Genomic DNA, 24,228 nt, shown 5'->3' on the forward strand with positions numbered 1-24,228 from the left:
AAATTGTTCAAAGGAGATATCAGAGCATTTTTTCAAAGGATGACACTTTACCAGCTGCTAAAATGATGAACAGGCTGAAAGCAAATGGAAGGTTTTTAATCTTACATTGGACAAAGATGCACAAGTCACTGTGGTGCTACTGACACTGTTGCAGGCACTGGAAAAAAAGTTGTGACTGAGAGACTCAGTGCTGAGATGGTGTTTTCTTGACCAACACAGGATCTAAAAATGGGCTATAGCTTGAATTTATACACTTATATTTAAGTTTAAACCAGGAAGTAAAACTCTGAAGGGAGCTTAGTCATACTAGTAAATGTAGATTAGAGTATGATTCATCCTTATACTACTGTCTGCATTCTGGGTCAATGATTTGTCTTACAGTACTGCTTGATGGCTAGCATGTCAAAACAACATGTTCACACAACAAAAGGCATTGTTAAACTATGTGACTAAATAATTCCCAGTGCTGTGACATAACGTGGTCTCCAAATGACATAACCTGGTCTCCAAAGAAATCTTCATCTCTTGTGAGGTCGAAAACCAACCATATCTGAACTGAACCCTGGATCTCCATGGACAGCAATGAGAGCATAGACACTTTGGGGAGGATTTAGTTGCCTTTAAAGCCATTTTAGCAATCTTGATGCATCTTAACTAAACTTCAGCTGGCTCTTTATACACTCTAGAGCACTGAAGCTGGCACTGGGCTGGCACATAACACACAGGGAATGTTCTGTACAGAGCTAACAATAACTGTACCCACAGAGAGTGGTAACAATCCTCTTCAAAAAGGAGGGGAGGCCTAGATATGTTTTATGTTGACTTACAAAAAATCTGTACATGTTCTGCAGTCTGATATGTGCTTTTCTTACGTGGTTTTATCATCTGCCATTCCCCCTAAATAGCTGATTATCTATATGGAACTCATCTTCCCTAGTGCATCTGACAAAGCGAAATGCTTTGACATTGGCAAACAACTGACAGCATGGGAGTTCAACACAGGCTGCAAAGAAGCATGTGTTTAGACATGGCATCACAAGCTTCCATTACTCCTAATTTAGCAGAGGCAGAGAGTATCAGAACAGCTGAAAACATACATAAAAGACTGCAGATACAGTTCCTGATCTGTATTTGTCACTCTAAAATGACAGAATGGCAAATGAGACACTTGGTAGCACTTTGCTCAGATGAAAAGCTATTCCTCTACCACTAGGAATTGAATCAGAGCCACAGGGAACTGGAAGGTACACACAGACAGCAAGACTTGCCATCTTATAAACTGGCAAATCATAATGAGGATGGCATCAGGCATAGCTATCAACAAACAGTACAGATAGCACCTATACCACTCCCCCATGCATTCTCTGTAGCTACAGATGAGACTTCTTCTATGACACCAGAACAGAGAGAATTAAGAGGCATTGAACCAGGGATTTTGCTTGACAAGACATCAAAGAGGTAAAAGTCACAAGAGGCTCAGTAGGTTGATGTGCAAGACACAAAAAAATCAGGATGCAAAACCAGCATCACTGGTTGATAACTTATTCACACAGTTTTTTGAAATCAGGCAACAGACCTATGATTCTGAAAACCTCTGCTCATCAGTCTACAGGCCTAAAGGCTGTCTAACTTACTCTGGGGACTTTGCTTTTAAAGCTCCCAAGCCATTTAAAGTTCTGCTGCTGGGATATACAGAAGCTTCCCGCTCTCCATGATAATAGGCCAATTGATTTCTAGCTTTGAAAGCCTACCTATAAGACAAGGCCCACTGAAAAATGCAGCAATTGCAATTCTCTCTGTTAATGTAGACTATGTGTATGCACGTAAATGGTAGGGAACACATGAGATCCAGTTCCTATTCCAAGGAACACTGGTTCAATGTCCTTCAAAGAGAATTGTGCCTCATTGTCATGCTCAATAAGAAAAGAAAAGGTGGTGACAACTTCTATTAGGAAGGTAGGGGTTTTTGTATATGGCATTCTCCAATAGGATGAGAAATGTGTTTTTCAGCCTCTGTTAGGTGAGATATAAATGAAGCTGTATATTCTGTGCCTTGTAAAAGTATCATCTTTCACATATAAGAGAAACATTCCCTTTCCTTCACTTTTAGAGAAGTGGAGGTGAATGCCACTGCTCAGAATAGCTGTTTGGATTAGATCACAAGTACAGTCCTAATTAAGGTGTTTAAGCAAATTAGGACAGGATTTAAAACATATTTCTGTCCCTAATGTAGCTTTTTTTAATTGCAAATTATAGTAGTTTCCTGTATGGGTTTTTGTGGATCTTATTCCAACAAACCCTCAAGCACTTGGTGCATAACAAAGTCCGGACTTCTCCATAAGGATCAGGCGGTATTTATACAGATTAACTTTTGCCTAATGATGCTAGTCTTCCTAGGCTGTCTCCATAATCATTGGAGTTTACAGCAATTCAAAGAAGGATGTTCATTTAGATGATGTTCTTTTATGGCTTAGTGACACCATACATGAAAATGGCCAACAGCTTACTTCTAAAGGAGTTGCAAAAAGTAACTTAATGACAGGCCTACTCCCAGAGGCTGTGAGAGTCTGCATCTCTACTGGGAAAACCTTAGGGATCTGCAAATTCAAAAGTGTTAAGGACTCCACTACACAAGGAATGTACCCTCCCTGAGTAAACTTTGGTGAGTGCTGGCACATACTTCCAGCAAGTTTAAATGACAGGATTTGCCACACCTACATTTTTTGTGTGTGTTTCAAACCCTAAAATGACATAAATAGAATTGGAAACAACCAGTGGATAAGTTGGGAATTGAACCCAGATTTCTTCCCTCTGATAAGCATCTTTCTCCATTGTTATGTAAGTGCTGGGATGAAAATGATCTACTACCCCTACAGATTCCACTACAAGGCATTTATGATGGACAGGATGGTCTGGGGAAAAAGCATAAAAGGTGTCTGACAAAAGAATAAAACAAATCGATTTTTCAAATTTATTATCTCCATGAGACATCTTTTATAAATTTTCCAGGATTTTTTTGCTACTCATGTGCAATGTGTATCATAAAAATGTATATTCTGTGTAGTCAGTAAAAAAGGAAAAAAAAGGCTGAGGAGTGCATTTAGCATCTTTCTGCAGCAAATAAAGGCTAAAATACTCAGGCAAGGATAGACTGCAGAAACACTTCTAATGCTACTGTGCTAACAGATGAATGCTCGCCTAAATATCCATAACACAGCCTTACCTGCCCCCACCACACACTCACACAGATACAAGCACTGCAGCTGTTTATATGTAGCTATTTATGTTTCCACTTCAACTCTATGACCACTGCATATGTTGTTTTTACTGAAGCAATGAAACACAGAGTTGTCTCTTACATGCCAGTTTGATTCTACAGGATAGGATTAAAGTATTTTCTTACTGCTAAGTGAATGTCTTATTGAACATTATTTTAGTGGACAATGAAACAAGTTCAGAGAACTGTGACACGTTAAGGGAAGCATGTCACACTGTTAAGCATCCCTTTTAATAGGCCAGTGACTAATCCACAACACTGTAGTATGTGCTGGTACATTAAATGCCTTATTTTATTCACTCCATTTGTCTATATAGTATGATATCAAAATAGTTTTACAGTAAAAAGTTCCGAAATGCTAGATAAAACAGGTGCCCAGGGACACAAATAAGACAAGTGGCCTCAGGTATACCAATTTTGAGGGTTTAAAGAGGATCTTGACTCCTCATACTGTAACACATTCTGCAGATACACAAGTTTGCAGTCTCAACCCTTGCCATATGAATCCTGAGAAGGATAGCAAGAGGTAATTTTCAACAAGACGCTAAACAGCAAGCTAACTTCTACACAAGTACACTGAAGAAAAATGTATGCTTAGAGTTTCTGATATTTAGAAATATGTAAACTGGGGTTTTTTTTGGGGGGGTGACATTCAAGATTTTGTAAAATGTTGTAGATATGCTTATCTTAAAATGCAGATAATTTGTTTGTTGTGTGGTATTTCAGAAATACCTACTGAAATTTGAAAATAACATATTTGAAAATAGCATTAACAAATTTGAAAGCAACATTAACAGAAACTAAGGAATATAACAGGCAACACATTTAGAAATGTGAAGTTAGTAATTCAGAAAGAGAAATGCATTGAAACATTTTCTTATAAATAAATAATTGCTCTGTTTTTAAACCTTGCAAGATACTAGTAAGAATGGCTTTGATTAATGCTGCACTGGCTGAACTCTTCAGAATGGGACATGGCTTACACATATCCATGCCCGTTATTGATGTTTCAGCATAGCTAAGAAGGGATAAGGGCAGATGTGTAGCAATATTCTCAGAACTGGCAGTTCAAAGACAAAAAATTATTCACTTTAAAAAAAAAGATAACCTTTCATATCATCAAAAAATATAAACAAAATTAAATAATGTATCTGGAACTCTATCACTTTAACCAAGTGCTTTGATAACATTAAAACTTCAGTGAATTTCAGCAAAAACTTTGTACTTTCTATCCACTTCAGTTGTAGGGATGGTAGAGAAGTTTAAATGCATTATTATAATGCTGAATATACTAGTAACTGCAGTATTATTGCTATTCAGAAAGGAGAAATTAGGACAATTTGCAGGTGTTAAAACACGAATCTGCTTGTAAGCAGTAGCCCAACCAGGAAAGCAAAAGCAGAAAAATATTTTAGTAAATTTTAGTAAAAACTTGTAAGTATTAGCAGATAATGCAACTTTGCATATTAATCATTCTTTAACTTACTAAACTTCCCTGAAATATTGATAAATAGATTAAAATTTTTTTAATTAAAATAATGAAATGACAGAAAACTACAAACAGCATGTCATAAGTTAATGAATTGGAACTGAAGGAAGGCAGAAATGTTGGCACAGAATCTCCGCTGACGGATTCTCACTGATCACAACTGAAAAGAATTTGAGTTGGAAAAAACTCAAATTCTGGAAAAAACTGTAAGTCCAAAATGTAAAATAAAATAGGGAAAATGTCGTGATTTTATTTTTTAAATAATTTATTAAAATAAAGCAGATTTTTTTTCTTTATTTAATGGCATTGTTTTAAGGCTTTACAAAGACCAATAATAGTTTGATTTCAAGGGCTGGCCATAGTAGTTGGATGAAGCAAAGACCATGTGCCTCCTTTCAACACTCTATTTTCAGGAACCACTGATACCCTGCAGCTGAATGACAAGTGGCCAAAGGATTGTCCTTTCAACATGGACCAGAGGACTTCTAATGTTTTACTAAACACTGGAAGTCATTGAAAGAGCCTATGTATTTGTGACTGGAACAAGGTGAGATGCTTCACTAAGGCACATGCTGGACCTCTTAGACAGAGCCTGAATATGATAAGTAATAGGAAATACGGATGCATGCAACCTGCATATGGATGCCCACTTTCAAAGCAGTGGCATCTGACATATGACTCACCCTATGATTTGCATTAAAGTATGTAAACGTGGGGGGAGAGTATAATTGCTGCTAAATAGACTAGAATTATTTGGTTGGTTTGGTTGGTTGTTTTTTTTTTTTTTTTACTACAGCAGTACAGAGTCACAAGTTTTAATTTTGACATTTTTATTTCCAGAGTTTTGCTGCAGAGATATATCAGGGTATTGGAAGAGAATACATACTTTATAGGTTAGAGGGTGACTTAACTGACACACAAGCTTCTAATGACAATTTCAAATCTATTCATATTATGTTTTACATAAGATATGAAGATATTTGATTTGGTTTGTGTGCTTGTACTGCCAGTGCTGATGGAACCTCTGACTCTTTCTTCAAAGGTATCAGGAGTAAAAAATGGTCAGGAGTATTTTGCTATTACTATAAAATTGTAGGTCATGCAGAGCCTGCAATCACTTGAAGAAATGTACTGATTTTAATAGATGGGGGGAATTATAAATCTGAAAATATTTACAAAGCTGAAAAACTTGCCATCTCTCAAATTGAAAATAATCTTGTGGTTTGATTTTAAAACTCAGTTACTTAGAAATATTTAGCTTGATTTTTTTTTACCTGTTTCTATGGTAATTCCAGCTTTCTTTCCAAATCTGCATATCATAGGATTTTTCATTATTTTAATTTCTTTTGCTGGTTAGGAACAGAAAGTCCTTCTAATCTGAAAAATTCTTGGGACAAATTGTTTCATATCCATATCACTATTGATTAGCATTTACTGTGCAAGTTTCTTCTTTCAGAAAAATTTATTCCTACCTATGATACAGAATAAGGCTAGATATCCTTTTAGAGAATTCAAAGATTAACTACAGATATGAATATGTTCATCTTCCAAAAGTAAGGTTATTTAATGCTTAATTACATTTGAATGGTATCAAAACTGATTTATCGGTTTTTAATTTTCTATTTAAATATTTTTTAAATATTATTTAAATAGAAACCCTTATGTTTTCTTATTAATCAAGTCGACAGAATATAACAAAAGTTGTGAGACAGTGACTGCAGAGGTCCTGTAATGACTATTTTAAGTTATCTACACCAATCTGAAGCTTTGTATCATGACTGTTCAAATTGTAAAACAAACCTACAGAAGTGTCAAGTCTGTAGAACAGGTGATTCAACTAAACTGATCTTTTAAAAATAAGTGTTTCTTTGATTATTTTCTATAACAGAAGTAATATTGAAATGAATGAGTCATTTAGAAACAAGATCAGTCGGTGAAAATATCTGAGACTGAATGGATGGATGATGGGGCAGAGTTCTGCTACTTTGCATTGCAGAAGTACAAATTTACTAAGAAAGAAAGGCTAAGTAAAACCTGCCTGGTGGGATATTTGCTCAATGAGTAGAAAGGACATAAGACTTTATGGTAGTTTGAGGGCAAGATGAAGATTCCTTAAGTATTAGATTATTGACAAATCAATCAAATAAGCAATTAGTAATAATTAAATAAAGCAGGTAAAATCACAGAAAAAAATTAGGTCAGAAGGAAACTCAACGGATGAACTCATCCAACCCCTGTTTATATTTATAGATTGGTCTTTTTAAGCCACATTTATTTAAACTTACTTATTTAAACCTAAATCCATTATCAAAAGTAAAGTTAACATTATTTAAATGTCCGAATAAAATCTGAAAGGGCACTAGGGAACAAGCGCACTTTACAATTGATTGGTCCAGATTTCTAGTTCAAGTTGTCTCTCATGATTATGCCAAAACCTCATCCATTTAACACAGTTAAGGATTTGGCATAGAACACTTCCGTGTAAAGAGCCAAGATTTTTCTCTTCATGTCACTAGAATCCAATATATGCTGCTATACATCACTCCAAACAGTTAGAAGAAAGAAGATAGAAATTCATTTTTAACTCCACATTATTAAATAGTTTAGTATTTGTGAAACGTCCTCCACAAAATATAAGTATTTTATATTAATATAAATAATACAAAAGTTGGCCATATTCACATGCATTCATTGCTTATGCAGGATATAAGTTAATTTTTTTGATATTGAGAGACAGAACAAGTCAAAATACTAAGAATAAATTAAAACGCAAACTCTGCTTACTATAGGATCTTCCTGCTGTATACAGGCAAAGCCTAAAAATAAGTGTAGCAAAAGCCCTTGGATAATCTCTGCTCAGTTGCTTCTTCATGAATACTAATGGCGCACACACCTGCTCCATGGATTACACCAGTAGGTGCTGGAATCTCTCAGCATGCCAAGCTACTGAATGCTGAATTTGTCAAGGACTACAAGGAGACTATCAATCAGCCAAGATCAGAGAAAATCATATGCAATAGGGGTAAAGGAATATTAAAAACATATTTAGAAGAAGGAAAAAGTGTAGGAGAACTGGGAAACTGGACTAACAAACTTTATGGAAGGGAAATGACAAGATAGGTATACACAGAAATGCAGAAATATATTCAAAGTACAAAATATATGAAAAAGAATAAAGATTATACCCAAAATGGAACAGATATGATCACAGTCTTCAAATGTTTTTAAGAGAAATATTTAGATTCAGCTGTATTTTGCTACTCCTTTTCTGAAGACTGAACAGGCTACAATCTCAGCACTGAACAGTAAGTCTCACTGCAAGAGGAAAAACAGAGTTACTTCCTTCCTTGAAAAGCACTCAGTTAAAATCTTAATTTCAAACAAGAGAATACATCCAAGCTTTCTAAAATGTCATTTTATTGTTTATAGTTGCCTACAGATCCTTTGCTGTATTAAGGTGTGTGCATATAAAAGGATACTGAAAGTGCAGTTTGTTCAAGGAACTGAGAGTTCATATCAGCCTAGAATATCAGAATCACAGAAACATAGAATGGTTTGGGTTGGGAGCGACCTTAAAGATCATCTAGTTTCAACTCCCCTGCTGATGGCAGGGATATCTTTCACTAGACCATGTTGTTCAGAGCTCCATCCAACCTGGCCTTCAGCACCTTCAGGGATAGGGCATTCACAACTTCTCTGGGCAACTTGTTCCAGTTCCTCACTACCCTCTCAGCAAACTTCCTCAATATCTAATGTAAACCTACTCTCCTTTAGTTTGAATCCATTCCCCCTTCTCCTGTCACTACATGCACTTGTGAAAAGCCCCTCTCCATCCTTCTTGTAGGCTCCCTTCAGATACTGGAAGGCAGCAATTAAGTCACCCTGAAGTCTTCTCTTTTCCAGGCTGAACAAAAACAATTGTCTCAACCTTTCCTTGTAGGAGGGGTCCTCCATCCCCCTTGGAGTCATCTTGGTGGACTCACTGAACTCACTCATTCCACGTCTTCCTTGGGCAGAGGACCCCAGATCTGGATGGAATACTCCAGGCAGTCTCACCAGAGTGGAGTAGAGAGGCAGAATCACTCCCTTGCCCTGCTGGCCATACTGCTTTTAATGCAGCCCAGGCCACATTTGGCTTTCTGGGCTACAAGTGCACATCGCTGGCTCATGTCCAGCCTCTCATCCACCAGCAGTGTGCAGTGGCACAAATAACTGCACAGGGGTCTTATGAAGATTGGAAACAGCATTAACATGTCAGTTTTACTAGCCTTTTCAAAGAACCGTGTCAGCAGAAACAATAATTCAGGCCAAATAACCCAAGAGTTTATTTAGATGGAGAATGGATACCACAATTTGATACAGCCACAAATGAGCCCTAAATAAGAATCTTCTGAAGCACTTCCTCTGCAAATGCTTTGTTCTAAACCATTATCCAAGTTCTACAGCCTGCACACACAACCAACATTCTATGGATAAATCAAAATTAATAAGGAAACTGTAATGGGGGAAGATGTCAATATTTAAAACTACTTACAGGTCCAAAGAACAGAAAATATCTTTCAAGATGGATGGGTCTGTGAGCAAGCTGGTCTAGTGGGTGGCATCCCTGTCCACGACAGTGGGGTTGGAACTAGATGATCCATAAAGTTCCTTCCAACCCAAACCTTTTTATGATTCTGTGATTCTGTTATGTATGTTTGGTTTTGAATCTGTTGAAGATGACTGGTGTATATCAGTCTTGCTGCAGTCTACAAAATCAGACTGAGATACAGAAACTGCTAGAGTTGTTAAGTAAAATGATCTATTATGCTCACAGGTATTTTTAAGAAGAAATAGAAGGAAAATGAGGCTTGACAACTCAGGAGCTGGTCTAAGGATTTGGTTGGCTTCACTCATAATGTACTATCAGCAGCAGATTGCAGAGCAGATGGAAAAGAATTAGACTTCAAGCAATGTACAAATTAACAAATCGAGGAGATTGTTTCTTTACAGAATTACTTGAAAACTATATATAAAGAACAACTGGGTATAGGGTAGTCATTTGACAAGAGTTGGCATATAATAGCAGCAAAAAATTTCACATGGCAAACACAGGAAGAAGACCGCCTGTTCTGCCACTCCTTGATTGACAAAGCAAATTAGCTTTATTGTGACTTCTGTTGGCTGATATCAGTCCAACACTTGATCTGATATAACTTTGCTCTGTACTGTACTGACTGCTGTCTTTTCTGATCCTTACACCACCACAATTTGTGGTCTGAACTTCATTGAATAGAGTATCCTCCTAATTTCTCCCAAGTAAAGGACTAGGACATCATGAAACAATGGAGAGAGAGAGATGCATTTTTGATAGTCAGACACCAAGTTTTGATGGTTTTGGCTATATTTCTAAGGTCAGTTAGTTACAAATACTATGTTTCACCTCAACTACAGACTTAAAAAAAAGTCTCAATTTCAGCTAGTAGTTCTAGAATTCCCTAGAAGAGTCTATTTCTCTCCACATGCAATGGAGAAAAATAAGCACTTTACAGACATAATTCATCTGATTTATCTTAAACATCTGCACTGGGTCTGACTGAGATGGAGTCAGTTCTGTTTATAACATCTCACATGATGTTATCTTTTACATTTGTTACCAAAACAGTGTTGATAACACACTGATGCTGCTTTTACCTCTTAGTTTACCTTGTTAACGTGCATGAATACATCTGAATGAGCTGAACCATCTTCTGGGGATTTCAGTTCAGTTACATGTAAAAGTAGTTGGTTAACTTTAAACTCATTTTTATTGGATTCTTAAACTATGAGATATGGCAAAATATGGAGTTTTATATTTTACGACTGGCACAGTTGAGATTACTAGAGTGAAGGTCTAACATTTATAACATGTCCTTGCAAGCCTACACCCACCTCAAACTGCAACTAAAACTAGTGATATACATAAATTAAAATATGTTGTTTGGAAAAAAAATTCTAACTGAAAAACTTTACCTTCTACTTAGACATAAGATCGAAAAAGACATTTTGAAATAGTGTAAAAGATTACATGATAGAACTTTGTCAGTAAGAAACCTTTACAAGAATGAGTAAACTGTAATTAAGACTTCAATAAAATAGTAAGTTAAATCGGAAGTTGAACAGACGGTTAGCAGGACAGATATAACCAGAATTAAATAAACTGTGGGGTAAATATTCTATCTTTGTCTGATGCTCATCGTGGAAAATATTTCAAAATGCTACTGTTCAATTATAATCTGATCCAGAATGGTTTTATACTGCCTGAAAGTTATCATCTACATGTTACTAGCTGAAACAAAGTGTCCTTAATAAGGGTACCTTGAGATCTACCTTGGATGCACCCAAGCTTTGGGAACATCACCAATGCATTTTATTGTATTTCCTGCATTTACTTACTGATTAGGTGGGAGATTTTATTACTAAATTGATATTCTACACTGATGAATGGAAGAAATAGAAGGTTGCTGAATGGATTGGCAGAGCAATTCTAAACTCTTCTCTCTGCTCAGGAAAAGCCACTACAAAAATTCTCCCTACATTCTGAAACCAGCTGAGGACATGGGAATGATTAGAAGTGCCTGGTTGGAAGTGGGTAAGACAGAATGTAATTCTTCAGGTAAAAACAAGTATTTTAAGCCTTGTACAATAATTACAATATTTTGTCTTTTAAAGGAGAAGATAGAGACAGTGAACAGCTTGGTTTCAAGCAGTAACAGACACACCACTATGAAGGTACAAGGCAGTAAAGTACTGTGAGACCTAATCAATAGAAACCAGAGGCTAGAGGCAGAGTATGATTAAATGTCAGGACTTTAAAATCCCATTTGTCATTAACATTTATAAATATCTTTCTTTAAACTTTTATTATTTTTTAAAATAAATATTTTGCTAGCTATATGTCAGATATATTGCCCACTTTGTGTTTTAGAAATGTCTTTTTCACATGCTTTCATGTGAACAAAAAAGATATGCATATCTAAATACAGGTCACAGCTTTAGATCAGACATAATACTGCTATCTCCTTTTGGTATATGCATTGAGTCAGGCTAGGATGGACTTAACTTTCACTAAAACAGCCCACACAGTGCTGTGGTTTGTATCTTCAGTGGTGTTGATAACACACTGATGTTTTGGCTGTTGTTGAGCAGTGCTCACTCAGCGTCAGGGCTGTCTCTCCAGCCTACCACTGTAGATGGGCAAGAGGCCGGGAGAGGAGACAGCCAGGACACCTGATCTGGACTGACCAAAAAGATATTCCATACCATATGCATCACAGGCAGCCATAAAAGGGAGGGTGAGAAGGAGTAGGGAGAGACATTCATGGTTATGCCCTTTGCCTTCTAAAGCAACTGCCATGTGTACTGATACCCTGCTTCCCAAGAAGTCATTGGACATCTTTCTGCTGGCATGAAGTAGTGAATATCTTTCATCTTTTTTCCTTCCCTTCCACATCTGGCTTTTGCTCTCCTTGTTAAACTGTCCTTACTTCAACCCATGAGCTTGTTCATCTTATTTTCTTCTCTGTCCTCCTGAAGCCGGAGAGTGAGAGAATGACTGGGTGGGGGTCTGGCAGCCAGCCAAGATCAGCCCTCCACAATGTATTCTGTTCATGTTGACTTTCTAGTAACAAAAAGGGTCCACAGCTGATAAAGTAGTACTGTGATTTCATTTTAATTTAAATATTACTGAAGCAACATTTTAAATACGAATCATAATGCAAAACTTCTGGTAAGATTTTCAGACATCCCCAGCACCTACATTCATCATATTTCTCTCTCCATAACATACTGTTAAAACAAATAAGATTAGGGATTTCAAAAAAATAAGTAATCTTCATCTGCTAACATCAATTATTTACTAAACCAATACCAACAGGTCCATGAAATTCTATTTTCACATTTTGTTCAATTCCTCTTAATCTAGATAGAAGTACTGTAATACTGGGATATTTACAACATTTATGTCTTCAGTTCAAAATTTATGAACCAGAAACTTTCACAATACATATAATTATATTTATGATAAATGTATCAACCTAGTGAGAAATCTCAACATTACCATGATAATGCAGATGATCTACAAAACTCCTAAAAATAAATATCACCCTGTCTGTGATTTATCTCCCGCAATATTTAAAGAACATTTTCTTGTCTTTGTTTGAAGCCTGTTCAGTCAGTAGTTTGTCACATTTTGTGAACTGAATTCCATTTCTTGTTCTGTACTGCAAATGAAAACAAAATCCTCTGCTAGATAAGAGAAAAAAGAATGGATTGTGACATTGTCTCTTTTGATTTACTGGTTGTACAGGCACACTGTGCATTACACTGAGTCACCTCTTTAATTTCCCCAAAGATTGTATCCCATAACTGGCAGATCTGCCTTTTGTAGGAATCCAGTTCCACTTTTTCACATTCAGTTTTCACAATTCCTATAGTACTGGAGAGGAGGTCATTTGCCAGCACTTAAAGCTGATGCACTCTTACTCTTCTCTGTACTGACCAGAATTCAACTGTTCTTTATTGATTCTTTATTCCAAATAAAAACTCATACAATTAACAATGCAAAAGAATGAATTTTACATATTTTTTATACTTATAAACATATACTTTTATACTCATGAACACAGAGAATTATTTAGGTTGGGAGGAAACTCTGGAGATCACCTAATCCAAACTCCTGCTCAACTCAGGGCTGATGACAACTTGATCAGGTTGACGGAAGCTGAGATCTTCCCTCAAAAACAGAGCACAGCCCAGACTGTTGTTGAAGTTTCAGACCTCCACAGCTTCTGCAGTCAGAGGTGAGGAGCAGCACAAACGACAGCCACTTCTGTGCCAAAGATGCCACTTGAAAAACTGTTTAAGCTTTTATTAAATAATAGTACAAATATCCCTGTCATCTTTTGCAGCTTGGATGACCAATTTCAGGAAGACCTACAGCAGCAAGAACTCCAAAAGGAAAGTTTACTCCATATTCTGCTGATCTACTACTTCCTTACAGATGCTGCCCACATAGCTTTGTCCTTATCTGAATGTTGTCCATCTGAGGTGAATTTCTTTCACATTTCAAGTTTTAAACTACTTTTTAACAATTTTTTGACTGTAACATTTGAGTTCCAATTTAAAAATAAGGCATGTGAAGATTAACAGTGTAGTTACATATCAATTCACAGAATTAAAGGCTGTAAAGTGTAAAACACAATAATCCACCTCATCTGCATAATACAGGTCATAAAATTCTATACAGTAAGTCTTAGCAGAAACGGACTCCTTCTAGATGAGGTTAAGTCCAGTAGAAAGCCTCTATTTCATACTATAATCATATATACAGAGAATGTACACATCACTTAATTTTTTTCTGAGGGAAAAAGCTGTTACCTATGACTCTTCTAAAACTGTAAAGAAAATGAAGCACTTCTCTCTTTCCATTTTGTCTACTCTCCTCCTTCTTCAAAGTCAACAAAGAAAGGTTATTACAGCTGACCTTGATCCCAACAAATTTGTATCTGCCGTTTCATTTGAACGAAAACATTAAGAAGTCACCTGACTTCCCTGAAAAAAAACAGTTCTACAATCCTTGCAAACTTAGTCCCTGAACAAAATCAAATCCTACAATGGAAACAAGGAGCAAGGAAAGATCAAAGCTGCAGAATGATCTTCCTAAAACCTCTGGAAATACAATACACATGTATACCTAACAAATGTTATCAAAGAATTTTCACCCCTTTTTCCACTGATTTTTAGAGATTGATTTATTTTTTTTTAAGAAAAACATAATGTGCATATTTCTCTCCTTTCTGCAACCAGAAACCTCAAATACCCTGATTCAGCCCAATTTTGGTTTATGGTTAAAAAGATCTCTCAATGAAGTCATTAAACAGGAAGTGGGGCCTGAGAACTTGAAAAATTGAAGTTTTGGGGAACAAAGTGAAAAAATTTCTCAAAGGACAGTGCTGGGATAAGAGACCAAAACTAAAAAGGTTAGCACAACAGATCGTTAATTTTTCAGATCAATCTGCCATTTCAAGAGGAGGAATATGAGCTTTATGGGGGGGGCAACACTTTCAGTACAATGAAAATTCAATCTGCTACACTTATAATATCCATCACAGAATCATAGAATCAGCTGGGTTGGAAAGGACCTCTGAGATCATCATATCCAACCCTTGATCCAACACTGCCATGGTTACTAGACCATGGCACTAAATGCCACATCCAGTCTCATCTTAAAAACCTCCAGGGATGGAGAATCCACCACTTCCCTGGGCAGCCCATTCCAATGCCTAATTACCCTCTCTGGGTAATCTAATATTTAACCTAATATCTAATATCTAACCTAATATCTAACCTAATATCTAACCTAAGCCTCCCCTGGCACAGCTTATGACCATGCCCTCTTGTCTTACTGATAGCTGCCTGGGAGAAGAGACTGACACCCCCCCAGCTACAACCTCCTTTCAGGGAGTTGTAGAGAGTGATGAGGTCTCCCCTGAGCCTCCTCTTCTCCAGGCTAAACTTTTGAAACACTAAGATCCTAAAGGTAAAAGTGTGAAGTAGCAAAGTGAAGCTGCCTCTGAGAATGCAGGTGGTATAAGCTGACATGGTTTGGTTTAAAACAAATGTTTCTTACTAAAGCACATGAGGATTCATCTTCCAACCAGGGACGTGCTTCCTAGAAAAAAGTTCCTCTGACTGAAGGAGAAACCCATAGTGAAGGAGGATGAGGAGAAACTCACAAAGAACCCCAACCAAACAAACAAAACAAAAAATGAAACAAAAAAACACACACACACACACACAAAAAATCAAAACAAAAAAATCACAAAAAAACCCCAAAACAAAACAAAAAAACCCCCAACAACAACAACAAAACAGAGGAGAAATGCACAAAAAAAAACTGATTGAAAATAATATTTAAAGCAGCATAAAATAGATTTACCAGAGTCTCAACTGCAAATGGAAATACTAATAAAGATACTATTATCATTGTTTTTCAGAGCCTTGACTTTTTACTTTGTTTAAGGTTCTAGAAACAAACAGGCTTGGTTGTTCATTAACTCCTCTCTGTGCGTCCAACTCTTTCTGTCTTAATTAGCATTCTCACAGTCTTGAGCAATATAAAGAAGACAACTCACATGGTAATCTAATGAGGATCCACACTAAAGATGTATTTGTAAAGTTAACCAAAAATAGAGCACAAACACATTTAAATACCTGAATAATGTTCATACTTACATTCAAACATTAGTATATGTGAGGCATTCTGAGTCTGATTTTATTTAAGTTCTTTATGGAAACAAGACCAAGTCCCCTCTGTTCCATAGCATTGCTCCCTCCTCTCTTCCTGACAATATTTTTCACAATCTTCTTTAATGACGTTGACTACAGTGCATTTTTGTTCCCTTTACAAGTCTAAATATTAAATTATATTAATAAATACAAAGTAGTATAGGTAGATACATAAACGATGCACTTCTGCACGAGGTATTTAAGCTCATTTCAGAATGATATAGTCCAAATAGGCTTTTGCCATAACATTTTGGACAGAAAGTCAATTACAAATCAAAATTAATATTTATCAAAATCTCAAATCAAAGCACAAGTCCCTTTAAGCCAATCTTGTACAGAACTCACACAGTTCTTGTGTTAGTAGGACATATACAGGCAACTTTATCAGAAAACTGTTTTATAAATTCTGCTTTTCACCAAATCAATACTACTGTTAAAATGAAAGATGAAGTAACATAGTAACTGCATGGGTTACTATTTAACATCAACAACACCTAAAATGGTTTGTGCAATGAGTTCTTAAACAACTGCATTACACTACCATAAAAAAGCCTAAAATATCAGTATGTTATTCATCAATTTATTCTGACAGGATTTCATTAATGGAATTGCAAGGCATCCCATTACTAATCTGGTAGGCTCCCCTGAAATAACCTGCTTGATGAGATTAAGGATTTATGTGCATACACTGTCAGAGGGCTTCATCTTGGATCTATTCCAGACTTGAAATAGGTCCCATTGGGAATCATTTACTTTCAAACTGGTAATAGTCAATAATTCTAGAAGCTCAGTTGAACACCTTCAAGTCAATGCAATCTTACAAATAAGTTCAAAGTTTAAGATGCAATAATTTTTACAATGTTTTGAAATTTTCAGCTAACTGTCTTTTTAACTGTGTTCTAACCTTTCTGCTTTAGAAACCTACACTCAGTATCTTAACAAAACCATAACATGCCTGAAGTAAACAATATCCCAGGAACTACAGTATTTCCATGGGTTTATTAATTACAATTAAGAACAAGTATTGAGACAAAATGATGCATCAGCGTGCCAAAGAAAGGACATGTCCAAGTACAAGATGCAGCATGTAAAGAGTAGTGAAATGCATGACATCTGGCCCCTACATTCATGTGGATGCCAGAGAAAGAAAGGGAAAACTTAGTATTTTACTAGCAATTAGGTACTGAAATAACTTTTTTGTTTTGAAAATAAATTGTGCTGCATGCTGGCTGCTGTAGCCTGTTACAGCAGAACACTTACCTGCAGGTGCATGATTAAATGTACTGGTATGAGAAAGTGTATACTTAAAGTGTATACTTTAATTAAGTGCAGTCTGCTGAACCACAGTATCCTGGTACAACCAAGTTCTTTGGAAGCAACCTAATAATTTTGGGAAAACAGTGACCTTTTCTTATCAGTCACTACAGAGCAGAAGTTTTTCAGCTGACTTAGGTGATACAGACTGCAGGGTGTCCTCAGCATTCACATCAGAAAAGTGAATAAAACCAAAACTCAATAAACAATCAATCAAAAAGATTTTAAAACAATTGTTACAGGCATTACAACAAACAAGCATTACAGGCCTACTGTCATCTATGCAGGGCTTCACAAAAAGTGAATATAAAGATACATTTCCATTGACAGATGACTGGACTACTATTAGGAAACTGAATAAAAATTCCTTATACACATAGCTAAACAATACACAGTAAGACAAGGGGGCACGGGCTTAAGCTCCGCCAGGGGAAATTTAAGTTGGATATCAGGAGAAAATTCTTTACAGAGAGAGTGATCAGGCATTGGAATGGGCTGCCCAGAGAGGTGGTGGATTCACCATCCCTGGAGATTTTTAAACGCAGATTGGACGTGGCACTGAGTGCCATGATCTAGTAAATGGACTGGATTTGGACCAAGGGTTGGACTCGATGATCTCGGAGGTCTTTTCCAACCCAATCGATTCTATGATTCTATGATTCTATGATTCTAAGACCAAGCCGCAATATATAATCATGTTAGGAACATATAAAATCAGAAATAATTTATAAGTAGATTTAATTAATTGGAACAAAGCAAAATGTAACACCAGGTATTCATGTCAAGATTTCCATATACAGACTTGCTTTACAGAAAGAAAATGTAACTAGAAGCCACAAACACTGGATCAGACAGTCAGCTAAGGAGAGCAGCACAGTTCCTTGGATTTACAAATTTAAACAACTCACGGTTTCATCTCATCTGGCCCTCCTTTAAGTGAACTCCTTACATTTTCAGGGTCATGTAAGTTGAAAATAAACAGCAAATCAAATTTGATCAAAACAGGTTAAGGCTGAACATAGGCTTCTAAATTCATAAGTGCCATTCTGAAAGCTCTCACCTAATCAATCCGATATTAAACCACCTATTTCTGGACCATCACAAAGAGTAACATTTTTTAAAATTGCAAAATTTAGCACATCACTGCAAGTTGACCATAATTTTTCAGTAATTACTTTTAAAATTAATTAATGAAATAGACAAGTAACCAAAAGCAAGAGATCATAACAGAACAGCGTATGTTTCTGACTGATTCACTACTAAAAGTAGTTGTCAAATAAAATACTAAATAAATAGTTGGGTATAGCTCTATTTGAGTGTAGTTCTATTTGGAATTGTCATTTTCAAAAGAAAACTTCACTTAATTGATATACAATGCATTTTGAACATATTAATTTAACTACAGCTACGTGTTAGCTTTATGAGTCAAATGAGAGCAAAAAGAATATCAAGAATTTAACATTCAAGTATGTAGTACTGAACCTCTGCAGAAGATCATGGAATGCTGTAAATAGGCATGAGCTCACAGGTAAAGTGAACTGCTCTGATTTACATTCACTGATGAGCTGACCGTATCTTTCATATTTATTTCATTTCATTAAGCTGCATTAATTACAGAGATTATCCAGTAAAGAAATAAAGAATTTCAGTATGAGATAGATGATGGTCATTAACCGTGTATATTACCTTGTTGTTAAATTGCAGAGAGACTGATTTCAACAAATACTAGCTTTAACACATAATAGAAGGTTCAAATAATAACACTTAAGAAAACTGCTGTAAGACGAAGAACAAAATATCTACAAATTTAGGACCATTATACATTGGAGTTTGCTCATCAGCAAAGTATTCAAGGGCACTTTTAACTTACAGTAATTCCTTAGTTAAGAATTAAACACTTATATTTCTGAGCTTTTTTGACTCAGACCTAAAAGCAACAGTCATCTTACTGAATTTCCCCTCTTGCATTTTACAGCAATTGGCACAGTATATGAATCTCTGCCTGTTATTAATGCAAATCTGGGGGAAATTATCTGATTCCCTTATTCACGTTCTCATTCCTGAGTCATTATCTACACCTTTTATCTATGTGCTTATTTCTGTTATCTCAGTCTTTTGGTTTTCTATTATTTGTCCTTATGCCACCATTCATCTTTCCTGCTTAGATTGTGAATTACAGTACTGGAGTGTGAACTAGGAGATGCTGACACTGCAAATCTCCCTGGTTGAGGATGAAATAATTCTGTTAAAAATTAATATCCCAGATACAGACCAAGGAAACCACATGGAGCTGACAAGAGATAAATATGATTATGTTGCTAAAATCACTTGCCTTGCTCTAGAGAATGCCAAAATCAGAAAGGCTGACATTCTCACTAAAATTTCAAGGTTCCAAACATATAGAGATGATTTTAACTCCTTTTAGACAAACAAAAGTCTCCTTGTAGACTCTCACAAAAGCACTGAATGTAGTTGAGGAATTCAACAGATGCCATTTCAATTGTATCCAAAGGTTACAGAAAAAAAAAAAAAGTTAGGTCCACATAGATTAGCATAAAGGCACAGTTCTAATTAAATTCTACATTGGAATGGGATATAGAATTGGGTGTGTTTATGGCAGAACAGTTCAGGTTCTTGTTTACGTTTCTATCAATTCCAAACTAATTCTGATGACAGAAAAGAATTTATGTATCTTTCAGATAATACCTTCTTTAACTTCCAATAAATGACAGCCTGGGTTTCTTCATCCAATGAAAGGAGCAAAACCAAACCAAAGTTCAGATGCAATTGGGCATTTGGGAACATTCCAGAGAATCACAGAATTAAGGAATTATTTGGGTTGAAAGGGACATTAAAGATCATCTAATTCCAAACCCATGCCACGGGTAGGGACACTTTTCACTAGACTGGGTTGTTGAAACCTTTATCCAACCTGACCTTGAACTCTTCCAATAGTGGGGGATCCACAACTTCTCTGGGCAACCTGTTCCAGTGTCTCTCAGCCCTTGTCATAAAACATTTCTTCCTTATATCCAATCGCTTTCAGTTTAAAACTGTTGACCTTTCTCCTGTCATTAAAGGCCTTGGTAAAAAGTCTCTCTCCATCTTTCTTATGAGCCCTTATCAGTACTTTGCTGATGCCGCTGTTTTGGCAGAGCAAGTTCACACATGTAATAGGCACAAATACTGAAAGGCTTCTCTGGAGTTTTCTCTTCTCTAGACTGAACAATTCCAACTTTCTCAGCCTGTCCTCATAGGAGAAGTGCTTCAGCCCACTGATCACTTTTGTAACTCTGCACTGGACCTGCTCTAATAGGTCCATGTCCTTCTTGTACTGGATCCCCAGAGCTGGACACAGTACTCCAGGTGGGATGACAAGAGAATAAGAGTAAAGGGGCAGAAGCACCTCCCTTGACCTGATGGCCACACTTCTTTTGATGGAGCCAAGGATAAGACTGGCTTTCTGGGCTGCAAGTGCGCATTGCCAGGTCACGTTCAATTCTTTTCGTAATGCAAGAAAGGTCTTTCCAAAATGATCCCAGAGATCTTTCCCACACTTTTATTTACAAAAATGTCTGTCTTCAGAGCCGCTGACAGCAAAGACTGTAATAAAGAACAAAATACAGGCATGCTTCATACAAGCAACAGTGTTAATGAACTGTCCGCATGGCTTGCAGCAGGTTAAGAATATTAAGCCTGTGTTGCTGCTAAGTATGGTAGACATAAAGCATGCATTTTGTGCAAAAGTTGTTAAAGGTGCTTGTGGTAGTTTAGTCTAGGCCTTCCTTGGTGACCAGTTTGTAACCAAGGAAGTGCCCAGATTTACCCAGTATTCCCTACGATTTTTACGTAAGCCAGGCTATAAGAAGAAAGGAGGAAAGGCCTTCGCCTCTCTTTCCTTCCAGCAGGTTTGGAGGTGCGGGTTCCCTGCTGTTGAGTCTGTTGGGTTGGGCAGTGAGGCCTGGTAAGGCCTTGCCAACCTTGGGAGACGGATGTTGCTGGTGGTCGTTCCAGTGCGACTTTTCTGTTGTCCCAAGGAGAGTAGTAAGATATTCTTTTGCTAATTCTTTTAGTTGCTAGATCTTGGGCTATTGATCGATATATATATATATATATTATTTTGACTTTGTTCCTTTTTTCCCTTCCCCCTTCCCTTTCCCTTTTGAAATTGTATATATATTTCAATTGTATATAACTGTAATATAAGTGTAAATATATTTATACATATTGTTTTAGCTGTCTCTCTCTTGTTTCGATTATCTTGGGGGTTTTTTTTCCCTCTTCTCCCTTGGTTTGGGGGGAAATCTTGTGGTGAGGTTTGGGGACTTGGCAGGGAGCCAGCTTAAAACCATATCAGGTGCTACATCATGTTATTGTATGATTCTATGACTCCCAGTCCATATTATAAAGGCCAAATACGTAAAATACTCTGTACTTTATTCCAAGATTCCCAGGGATGTTTTTTTCTTTTATTCAAATAAAGAAAAAAAAATCTTGAAAAAATTCTGAATTATTTGATAACTTCATATGCAAGTCTAAGCTGGTAAAAAATTAACTTTATATTTTTGAATAAATTAATTATTTCAATACTCATTTTCCCCTGAAACTGGGGCAAAAAATTGATACAGGAAGATTTTCTGAGGGAAGATGAATTCTAAAAATTTTCAGTTCCAAATTGTAGTTTTGAAAAATGTCTTCTATGCTGTGTTGTGGGCTATCTATCCCTCTACCAGAGAAGATACAATACATGTGAGAGGTACAGTCTGCCTGTTGAACATTGGTAACATGGAAACATGAAGACATGAGTTATCCAAATCATACCTCCTATAGTCTAATAAACCAGCACAGTGACTTAGATTCATGCAAGGAGTAATGGAAAACTCTTTTAAAAACCAACATTTTTAAACTACCTCTCCTTAAAAGTTAAAAAAAGTAAACACTGCCCTGTTGAAAATTTTAATTTGGCAGAAAACTCAGTTTCTGTAGAAAATTCTTAATTAAAAGTTTTATCCAGTTGTAATACAAATTTATGAGGGTTGGTTGGTTGCTTTTTATTGCCCTGCTGGGTCTGTCTGTAGTAGCAGTTTTCAGTAAACAGGACACTTGAAGAGCCAGTGCATTTTCCACCTCAATCTAGCTACAGTTATCTTGACAGCAGATGTCAAGAAAAATCTGCTGCAGGGAAATCAGACACATATGCAGAACAAAACTCGGGAAAGACTTCAGGAATGGCAGTGTGCAAACAGTTTTAATGACATACTGCAGGAGTGCTGAAAACCAGTAGTTCAAGAGTTTCAACCCACCGTTGAAACCCATAACTTCTGTAAATACAGACATGTCACCTAAGTTCTCTGCCATACTTTGTCCAGTAGATTTAGAGGCTGATAGAAGATATATCTACATGATGAATGCAAATATCCTGGTAGATTAAAGAAATTACATAACTGCTAATGAGCATTACTGTGATTACAACAAAATTTATTGATTAAGGGGTTAGAATTACATTAAGATGCTGTAAGGGTTCATTATTAAGGTATCAGTAAGAAACCATAAGCAGAGCTAACCAGGGGGTTTTCGTACTGCAGCGGTCAAAATGGAACAAATTAAATCATTAAACAAGATATTTTGAAAATGGACTTCCACGTCTATCTAGAAGGACATTTGAGGAAGTTCTATGACATGAAACCCAATTTAGAAATATTTATACTTTGCTGTTTCCATTTCTCTTTGGTCCTAGCTCTCAGTGTCTGAAATGGTTCCTCAAGAAGCTTTCTACCTTCACTCCAGTTTTGCAACTGCTGATGCCAAAACACGTATGTATGTACATAAAGCATGAGTAAGATTCTCAACAATGTCCACAACCGGAAATAAATGTACCTTCCCTTCTCCTGTTCCCTCTCCTGAATATATAGATCAACTGACAGATGCTGTTTCTTTTCTCTTTCTCAGTGGTCCACAAGCAGGAAGATATCCTTGGAATGGCAGTATTTTCAATCAGACTGTCCCTTTCAAAGCTTTCATTACTGAGCAGTAGATAGAATAAAGCTCTTAAAGCCTCATTGCAAAACTTCTGAAGAGAGGACATACCTTGCAAAATTAATGCAAAATTAATAAATATTCTGTGATGGTATACGCAGGTGAGGAAAAGCTTTTGGCATAGATATCCCTACTATGCAAACCAAAAGAAATACGTAATTTTTTTTGTCTCACAGCCTTAGTAACATCCTTTCTATTGACAAAAAGATTGACAAAATGTTTTTAACTATTTTGAAAAGAAGCAACAATCCCAAGTAGTGTGGGATTGTCTTTTGCAAAGTAAGAGTTAGAAATACCAGTACAATAGATGAAAATATTCTTTGGAGTGCTGTTTTCAATAGGAGCATTCCTTCCTGAGCCAAAACAGCACTGTAGTCCAGTAGATTGAATGACGTCCTTTTATTCATGATGAAACAAGGGACATATAGGAGATATTATACAATAGAGGAAATATGCAAAAAAATCATTCCCTCTGCTCTGGTCTACTTCTCTACTCTCTGGTATAATCTTTTTTTCAATGGCAGTAAGCAGAATTTTAGCTTTCTTTTGCAAGGTGTCTGGTGCCAGCTAAATTGCTGCACTAATACATAAGGAGCAATAAGAAATTCTAAGGGAGTTACCTGCATGCAGGTGTAATAAAGGAAAGAAAAATGAAGATTGTGACAACTTAGGGAATTCATCTACCTACAGTGTATCAATTTCCCTTAATGGTCTTTTTTTTTTATTTTGTATGTCTCAGAAAGTAAATTCCATTTTATCTACATTTTATGATGTGATCCTTCCTTCACTGTAAACTGAAATTTCA

The 24,228-nt window shown here is 36.4% G+C and overlaps 1 protein-coding gene and 1 long non-coding RNA gene across 8 annotated transcripts in view; one reads left to right on the top strand and one right to left on the bottom strand.

Annotated features, from left to right (window-relative positions):
• The window catches only part of TMEM117 (transmembrane protein 117), a 211,272-nt gene that overhangs the window by 130,559 nt on the left and 56,485 nt on the right, over positions 1 to 24,228 (bottom strand). The gene's annotated exons all lie outside the window — the stretch shown is intronic.
• Positions 20,633 to 23,484, top strand: LOC135414742 (uncharacterized). Its single transcript, XR_010430810.1, has 3 exons — positions 20,633 to 20,894; positions 23,125 to 23,200; positions 23,337 to 23,484. It is a non-coding gene; the product is annotated as an uncharacterized LOC135414742 (long non-coding RNA).

This window comes from Pseudopipra pipra, chromosome 5 (genome assembly GCF_036250125.1).
Source record: "Pseudopipra pipra isolate bDixPip1 chromosome 5, bDixPip1.hap1, whole genome shotgun sequence".
In the NCBI taxonomy this organism is placed as follows: Eukaryota; Metazoa; Chordata; class Aves; order Passeriformes; family Pipridae; genus Pseudopipra; species Pseudopipra pipra.